Genomic DNA, 9,820 nt, shown 5'->3' with positions numbered 1-9,820 from the left:
ACAAACTACATTTTAAAATAATAAGAGATGAAGAAGGGCACTATATATACATAAAAAAGGGTCTATCAGACAAGATTTAACAATTATAAATATTTATGTCCCCAACTTGGGAGCAGCCAAATATATAAATGAATTGATAAGAAACATAAAGAAACTCATGGATAATAATACAATAATAGTAGGGGACTTTAACATCCACTTACAGTAATGGACAGATCATCTAAGCAGAAAATCAAGAAGGAAACAATGGCTTTGAATGACACACTGGACCAGATAGACTTAACAGATATATTCAGAACATTTGATCCTAAAGGAGCAGAATATACATTCTTTTCAAGTACAAATGGAACATTCTCCAGAATAGATCACGTACTAGATCACAAATCAGGCCTCAACAAGTACAAAAAGACTGAGAACATACCACACATATTTTCAGATGACAACACTATGAAACTTGAAGTCAACCACATGAAAAAATTTGGAAAAACCACAAATACATGGAGGTTAAAGAACATATTACTAAAGAATGAATGGGTCAACGAGGAAATTAAAGAATAAAAAAAACCACGTGGAAATAAATCAAAATGAAAACACAACAGTCTAAAACCTTTGGGATGCAGCAAAGGCAGTCCTAGGATGGAAATATATAGCAATGCAGGCCTTATTCAAAAAGTAAGAAAAGTGTCAAATACACAGTCTAAACTTACACCTAAAGGAGCTGGAAAAAGAACAGCAAGTAATACCTAAAACCAGCAAAAGAAGGGAAATAATTAAGATTAGAGCAAAAATAAATGATAAAGAAATTAAAAAAAAAAAAAAAACAGAACAGATCAGTGAAACTAAGAGCTGGTTCTTTGAAAGAATTAACAAAGGTGATAAACCCCTAGCCAGACGTATCAGAAAGAGTAAGGACTCAAATAAATAAAATCAGGAATGAAAGAGGAGAGATTACAACCAACACTGGAGAAATACAATTATAACAGACTATTATGAGCAATTATATGCGAACAAATTGGGCAATCTGGAAGAAATGAATGCATTCCTAGAAACATATAAACTACCAAAACTGAAACAGGAAGAAATAGAAAACCTGAGCAGACCCATAACCAGCAAGGAAATTGAAGCAATAATCAAAAATCTCCCAACACATGAGTCCAGGGCCAGATGGCTTCCCAGGGGAATTCTACCAAACATTTGAAGAATTCATACCTATTCTTCTGAAGCTATTTCAAAAAAATAGAAATGGAAGGAAAACTTCCAAACTCATTCTATGAGGCCAGCATTACTTTGATCCCTACACCAAAGACCCCACCAAAAAGGAGAATTATAAACCAATATCCCTGATGAACATGGATGCAAAAGTTCTCACCAAGATAATAGCCAATAGGATCCAACAGTACATTAAAAGGATTATTCACCACAACTAAGTGGGATTTATTCCTGGGCTGCAAGGGTGGTTCAACATCCACAAATCAATCACTGTGATATACTACATTAATAAAAGAAAGGACAAGAACCATATGATCCTCTCAATTGATACAGAAAAAGCATTTGACAAAGTACAACAATCATTCTCAATGGGGAAAAACGGAGAGCTTTCCCCCTAAGATCGGAAACACGACAGAGATGCCCACTCTCACCACTATTGTTCAACATAGTACTAGAAGCCCTAGCCTCAGCAATCAGACAACAAAAAGAAATAAAAGGTAGCCAAATTGTCAAGGAAGTACTCAAACTCTCACTCTTTGCAGATGACATGATACTCTATGTGGAAAACCCAAAAGACTCCACCCCAAAATTGCTAGAACTCATAGGAATTCAGTAATGTGGCAGGATACAAAATCAACGCACAGAAATCAGTTGCATTTCTATATACTAACAATGAGACAGAAGAAAGAGAAATCAAGGAATCGATCCCATTTACAACTGCACCAAATACCATAAGATACTTAGGAATAAACCTAGCCAAAGAGGTAAAAGATCTATATACTGAAAACTATAAAACATTTATGAAAGAAACTGAAGACGACACAAAGAAATAGAAAAGCATTCCAGGGCGCCTGGGTGGCTCAGATGGTTAAACGTCTGGCTTCGGCTCAGGTCACGGTCCCAGGGTCCTGGGATCGAGTCCCGCATCGGGCTCCCTGCTCTTTGGGAGCCTGCTTCTCCCTCTGCTTCTCTCTCTTTCTCTCCCTCTGTCTCTCATGAATAAATAAATAAAATCTTAAAAAAAAGAAAAGCATTCCATGCTCATGGATCTGAAGAGCAAGCATTGTTAAAATGTCTATACTACCCTAAGCAAATCTATGGGATTCAATGCAATCCCAATCAAAATAACACCAGCATTTTCCACAGAACTAGAACAAACAATCTTAAAATTTGTAAGGAGCCACAATAGACCCCAAATAGCCAAAGCAATTCTGAAAAAGAAAAATAAAAAAACTGGAGGCATCACGATTCTGGACTTCAAGCTCTATTACACAGCTGTAATCATCAAGACAGCATAGTACTGGCACAAAAACAGACACATAGACCAATGGAACAGAATAGAGAACCCAGAAAGAGACCCACAACTCTATGGTCAACTAATCTTCAACAAAGCAGGAAAGAATATCCAATGGAAAAAAACAGTCTCTTCAACAAATGGTGTTGGGAAAACCAGATAGGAACATACAGAATGAAAGTGGACCACTTTCTTATACCACACACAAAAATAAATTCAAAATGGATGAAAGATCTAAATGTAAGACAGAAAAGCATCAAAATCCTAGAGGAGTAAACAGGCAACAATCTCTTTCACCTCAGCTGCAGCAACTTCTTAGTAGACACATCTCCAGAGGCAAGGGACAAAAAAAAAAAAAAAAAAAGAGAGAGAGAGAGAGCGCCAAGATAAAAAGCTTCTACACAGGGGCAACTGGCTGGCTCAGTCAGTTAAGCATCTGACTCTTGATTTTGGCTCAGGTCATGATCTCAGGGTTGTGAGATCAAGCCCTGAGTCAGGCCCCATGCCCAGCGTGGAGCCAACTTAAGAGTCTCTCTCTCTCAATCTCCCTTTGCCCCTCTCCCTACCCCGCTTTCTGTCCCTCTGTCTCTCTCTAAAAAAAAAAAAAAAAAAAAAAAAAATCTTCTGCACAATGAAGGAAACAATCAATAAAACAATAGGCAACCAAGGAAATGGGAGAAGATACGTGCAAATGACATATCGGATAAAGGGCTAATATCCAGAATCTATAAAGAACTCATCAAAATCAACACCCCAAAAATAAATAATCTAGTTAAGAAATGGGCAGAAGACATGAATAGATATTTCTCCAAAGAAGACATACAAATGGCTAACAGACACATGAAAAGATGCTCAACATCACTCAACATCAGGGAAATACAAATCAAAACCACAGTGAGATACCACCTCACACCAGTCAGAATAGCTAAAATTAACAACACAAGAAACAACAGGTGTTAATGAGGATGTGGAGAAGGGGGAACCCTCTTGCACTGTTAGTGGGAATGCAAACTGGTTCAGCCACTCTGGAGAACAGTATGGAGGTTCCTCGAAAAGTTAAAAATAGAACTACCCTATGATCCACCAATTGCACGACTGTTTTCTTTTCTTTTCTTTTCTTTTTTTTTTTTTTTTTTTTTTTTGAGAGGGAGGTGAGGAGGGGCAGAGGGAAAAGGAGAGAGAATCTTAAGCATGCTCCATGTCCAGTGCAGAGCCTGTGGGGCTCAATCTCACAACACTGAGATCGTGACCTGAGCCAAAATCGAGAGTCAGATGCTTAACCGATTGAGTCACCCAGGCACCACACACTACTGGGTATTGATCCAAAGGATACACAAATGATGATTTGAAGGAGCGCATGTATCCCCAATTTATAGCAGCACTATCAACAATGGCTAAATTATGGAAAGAGCCAAAATGTCCATTGCCTGATGAATGAATAAAGAAGATGGAATATTACTTAACCATCAAAAAGAATGAAATCTTGCCATTTGCAATGATGTGGATAGAACTAGAGCGAATTATGCTAAGTGAAATAAGTCAGAGAAAGACAAATATCATATGATTTCATTCATAAGAAAGCAAACAGATGAATAAAGAAGGGAAAGATAAATAAAATAAGATAAAAACAGAGAGGAAGGCAAACAATAAGTGACTCTTAACTATAGAGAACAAACTGAAGGTTGCTGGAGGGGAGGTGAGTGGGAGGATGGACTAAATGGGTGATGGGCATTAAGGAGGGCACTTGTTGTGATGAGCACTGGGTGTTATATGTAAGTGATGAATCACTAACTTCTAATCCTGAAACCAATACTACACATGTTAACTAACTTGAATTTAAGTAAAAAATAAAAATAAAAATAAAAAATAAATTACTGTTTTCCTTTGATTACAAATTAAGTTGTTCTAATAAACATAATATAACTTACTATAGCAATTTTGTTTTCTTTGCTGAATAAATATAAACTATAATTGTAGAGAGGAGAAAACAGTGAAATAAGGTCAAAAGAGACATCTTCTTAAGATCACTTAGATTAAGTTCTTTCCTGTAGCTGAGTTCATTGAGCCAATAGTCTCCACTAGCAAACTTTATGGTATGTTAATGGGAAGTACATTCATAAATGAGATAATTTTACTTAATAACTGGGTCTGTGCCCTGTTACTTTTGTCAATGGCAATATAATATTTAATTGTATATAAACATCCTCCAGACTGCCTACTTGGAATTTTCCAAAGTGCTGTATTTTTCCATGCTTCTGTAAATATTCTTTTGCTGTACCCTCCTCTTGGTAAATTCTCCACTTGCCCAGATGGCTAGCACCTATTTTACCCTCAAGATTCATTTCATCTGTTATCTTCCAGGAATCTCTTACTGATGATCTCCAATATGAAATAGGTAACATTCTTCTGTGCTCTTATTGTACCCGGTATTTTGCTCAATTTTATTTGGTGAATATTTTTGTTATACTTGGTTGGTTATAACACTTTTATTACATTGGTTCTTTCACCTGTTTCTTCCTTGAAGTAGTAAATTCCTTGGAGGAAGACATTTTGTAATTACTCTATATATTCCCAGTGCTGCCTAAAACATAGGAAGAGCTCAGTAAATTGAGTTAATTAATTGAGTGAATAAATTTGACATGAATATTCTTTAATATATGAATGTTTTTAAAGGATTAAATCAAATCATGAATATACCCCAAAATATACACATACATAAAAATAAAATAGTGACTAATACTTTTATAAAAAAGTGATTAAGGTCTTTAAGGATGCTAAACATTTTGAAATGTCTACGGGGCAAGCATATTCTAGAAAATATTCTGGAATAGATAAATGATCTGAGTCAGTATGTAATCTCTAATATTATGTTTGTTTTGTGTGATGTGTCCTGTCCTGTCTACAACCTACTTCCTCAATCAAACATAGGATCTAAAAGGTATTGGGGCATGTGGGTGGTTCAGTCAGTTAAGCATCCAACTCTCGATTTCAGCTCAGGTCATGATCTTAGGGTTGAGTCCCGTGTTGCGCACATGTGCTGGGCATGAGGCCTGCTTAAGATTTTCTCTCTCCCTCTCCTTCTGCCCCTCTCTCTCTAAAAAAAATAAAAATTAAAAAAATTAAAAAATTAAAAATTAAATCTAAATAAATAAATTTTAAAAGTCAGCACTTTTTAATTTTTTTTTAAATTGTATTATGTTATGTTAGTCACCATACATCATTAGTTTTTGATGTGGTGATCCATGATCCATTATTTTTGTATAACACCTAGTGCTCCACGTGGTACGTGCCCTCCTTAATACCCATCATGGGGCTAACCAATCCCTGCCCCCAAACCCTGTTTGTTTCTCAGAGTCCATAGTCTCTCATGGTCCATCTCTCCCTCCGATTTCCCCCTTCATTTTTCCCTTCCTTCTCCTAATGTCCTCCATGCTGTTCCTTATGTTCCACAAATAAGTGAAACCATATGATAATTGACTTTCTCTGCTTGACTTATTTCACTTAGCATAATCTCCTCCAGTCTCATCCATGTTGATGTAAAAGTTGGGTACTCATCCTTTCTGATGGCTGAGTAATATTCCATTGTATATATGGACCACATCTCCTTTATCCATTCATCTGTTGAAGGGCATCTTGGCTCTTTCCACAGTTTGGCTATTGCGGACATTGCTGCTATGAACATTGGGGTGCATATGGCCCTTCTTTTCACTACATCTGTGTCTTTGGGGTAAATATCCAGGAGTGCAATTGCTGGGTCATAGGGTAGCTTTATTTTTAATTTTTTGAGGAACCTCCACACTGTTTTCCAAAGTGGCTGTACCAACTTACATTCCCGCCAACAGTGTAAGAGGGTTCCCCTTTCTCCACAACTCCTAACACGGGAAAGAAGGTGGGGTAAATGTCTTCCTTGATCCTCATTTCCATTTCTCTCTCCTTTATCAAATTCCCCACCTTCTTCCAAACACACACTACCTCTACAATTTGAAATAATTTATAGACCTCCCAAGTTTATTCTCCTTCATTCAGTGAAGGTTTTAGCACCAAGCTCTCTGCTTCACTCTCTTTATAAGTATGACTATTCCTGTAGTTGATTTTAACAAGTATGTAGGTAATACTTTCACCAATTCAATGTATTCATTAGGATTTGGGTCAGCTGCATATAAGAGAAAAACCCAAAGTAACAATGGCTTAAATATAATTGAAGTTTATTTCCATCTCATATAAAAAAGTCTGGAGGAAGAGCGTCTGGAGGAAGATGGTATAACAGCTCCACAGCTCCTCTTTCTGTTCCACTATGAGCATATCTCTTTTACCTCAGGGTCCAAGATGGCTGCTGGAGCTGGAGCTGTCATATGGACATTCTACACAGAAGGAAAGAGAAATGTAGGAGAAGGGTATAACCCTTTTCTTTTAAGGAGACTTACTAGAATTTTCCACTTAGGATATATTCCCACTTAGATCTCATTAGAACTTAGTCACATACATCTAGCTACCAGGGAAGCTCAGAAATGTGTCTTTCTACAGAGAGTCAATGTGCCTGTGTAAAAACCAAGGTTCTGTTATTAAGGAGGAAGGGAGAATGAGGATGAGTGTTGAAGTAGACATTAACACTCTCTGCCACCTGGTCTCTCAGTTCAATGACCTTCTCAGTCCAATGATGTTATGATCTACCTCACCTTATCAACTGACACCCACGGTCATATCTAAGACAATGTCATTACCAATAATTCCAACACCACCAAAATCTCGATGTCAATTTTTTACTCATTTGCCCACTCTCTAAAACCATTTCTTACCTTTTAAGCTCATTCATTTCAACTCCACCAGTTCTTTGACTCCACTAGGCCCTCCATCAATCTGCTCTGTCTTCATTTCCCAGGCTACCTGGTTTAAAACCCATGGTCCAACATTGTAATCATACCCTACATGCACTCTCAACTTCTTTGCCCCTCTCCCCCATACTTGCTTAACTAAATTTTACCTTTAGTTATGTTCCTCCACTAAAACAGCTATATATATAGCAAGAGAAAAACACCACTATGCTGACTTAATATCTTAAATTCATGATGACAAAACCTAAGTGGGCCTTCAGTGCTACCTGTCAATCCCACTTCATTTTTCTAGTCAATTCCTTGCTCTACTCTCCTAGTTGATTATTTCACATCTTCAAACCTCAAACCTGCCCCCTTTCCTCACAGTCAGCTAATCACCTTGCTTTTTTCTCTATGAAATAAGAAGCAATCAGAAGACTTTCACATCATTCTGCTCAGCACCCAACGATTTTAATGGGGGCTAGACATAGACACCCTCTGCCTAGCTTGTATCAAAATTCCTGAGTCCCACAAGGAAAGCAGGTGTTCAGCTTAAAGCACATGGTTGCACAAATAGCTTGGGCACAGTAAGCCACTCTATCAGTTGGGATGGTAATAACTCTCCCCAAATCCAAGTTCCCAGACACCAGCCATAGGTCAAACTTGGAAGCTGGCCTTTCTAATGATAAGTAGTATCCATAACTGGGATGAATAAGTCATGAGAATAAAAGGTACAGCATAGGGAATATAGTCAGTGGTATTGTAATAGGGTTGTATGGGGACACAGGCTAGCTACACTTGTGGTGAGTGTAGCATAACATGTAGAGTTGTTGAATCCCTATGTTGTACACCTGAAACTAATGTAACATTGTGTCAATGGTCCTAAAAAAAGTACTATGAGAAATAAATAAAATGAATAAAGATGAGTCAACTCAGGAGGTGAGGGGGTAGTATCTACATAATTTGTTTGGAATTCTGTATAGGAAATCTCTTCTCCCATATCCTGGTTGGTTTTGATTCTTTGTTTTATTTTGGGGATATGAGAAGAATTATAAAGGCTGTAAGATTCAGCTTTTTTGTACACATTGACTTTTATCAGGGTCCTACATTGGTCTCCAGACTCTTGCCTAGCATTTCAAGTACCCAGAAACACCATCATCATCTGGAATTTGACAGAAATTCTCAGATCCCACCCCAGACCTATTGAATCATAAGCTTTGGGCACATGGCCTAGTCAAGTGTGTCTTAATAAGCCCTCCAGGTAACTCAGATGCATAGCAAAGTTTGAGAACATTTGTCATGCCTCAAACTAATCCTGAGGTCTTTATGTACTCTTACTATCTGCAAGAATCAATAGCTATTTATGAAAACTGGGTTGGAGTGAGGAGTAGTATGGAGCTAGGAAGTATTCAAACTAGCATCTTCCCCTCCCTGAGAATTTTAAATTAATGTATTTTGAAGCTTATTTTAGAGCATTCTTTTTTCTCTACTCCTTGGATGCAAATTCTCTCATTTGAAGAGTCCTCTGACCATAAATCATGGCACTGGACTTGCTCATGTGTTTTATTTTGATTGCTTTAGTAATTTTTAAAACCTTTTTATTTTGAACTGGTTTCAGCCTTTTAGAAAAGTTGGAAAAAGACTAGAGAGTCAATATCTTTTTATGATAAAAGCTCTCAACAAAGTAGGTATAGAAATAATGTACTATACAGACAAACCCACAACTAACAAAGCTGAGAGCTCTTCCTCTAAGTTCAGAAACAACACAAGGATGCCCACTCTTGCCACTTTTACTCAACATAGTATCAGAAGTCCTAGTCACAGCAGTAAAAGGCAATCAGATCAGAAAGGAGAAGTAAAACTGTCACTAATACCAGACGATACTACATATAGAATACCTTAAACACTCCACCAAAAAACTGTTAGAACTATACAAGAAATCAGTAAAATTGCAGGATACAAATTTAACACACAGAAATCAGTTGCATTTCTTTTTTAATTTAAATTTTAGTTAGCATACAGTGCAATATTGGTTTCTGGAGTAGAATTCAGTGATTCATCCCTTACATACAACATTGGTGCTCATCATAACAAGTGCCCTCTTTAATACCCATCACCCATCTAGCCCATCCCCAACCACCTCCCTCCATCAACCCTCAGCTTGTTTTTTATTGGTAAGAGCCTCTTCGGGACACCTGGATGGCTGTTGGTTAAGCGTCTGTCTTCGGCTCAGATCATGATCCCAGGGTTCTGGGACTGAGTCCCATATCAGGCTCCCTAATCAGCAGGGAGCCTCTTCTCCCTCGCCAGCTGCTTCCCCTGCTTGTGCTCACTCTGACAAATAAATAAATAAAATCTTAAAAAAAAAAAAGAGCCTCTTATACAGTCCCTCTCTCCTTTTCCCCACTTCCTGTATATTCATCTGTTTTCGTTCTTAAATTCCACGAGTGATATCTTTCTCTGATTTATTTCATTTCGCATAATACACTCTAGCTCCATCCATGTT

This window comes from Zalophus californianus, chromosome 4, assembly GCF_009762305.2.
Source record: "Zalophus californianus isolate mZalCal1 chromosome 4, mZalCal1.pri.v2, whole genome shotgun sequence".
Taxonomy (NCBI): Eukaryota; Metazoa; Chordata; class Mammalia; order Carnivora; family Otariidae; genus Zalophus; species Zalophus californianus.
The sequence above is the reverse complement of the archived record's forward strand: the minus strand, read 5'-3'. Positions refer to the sequence as shown.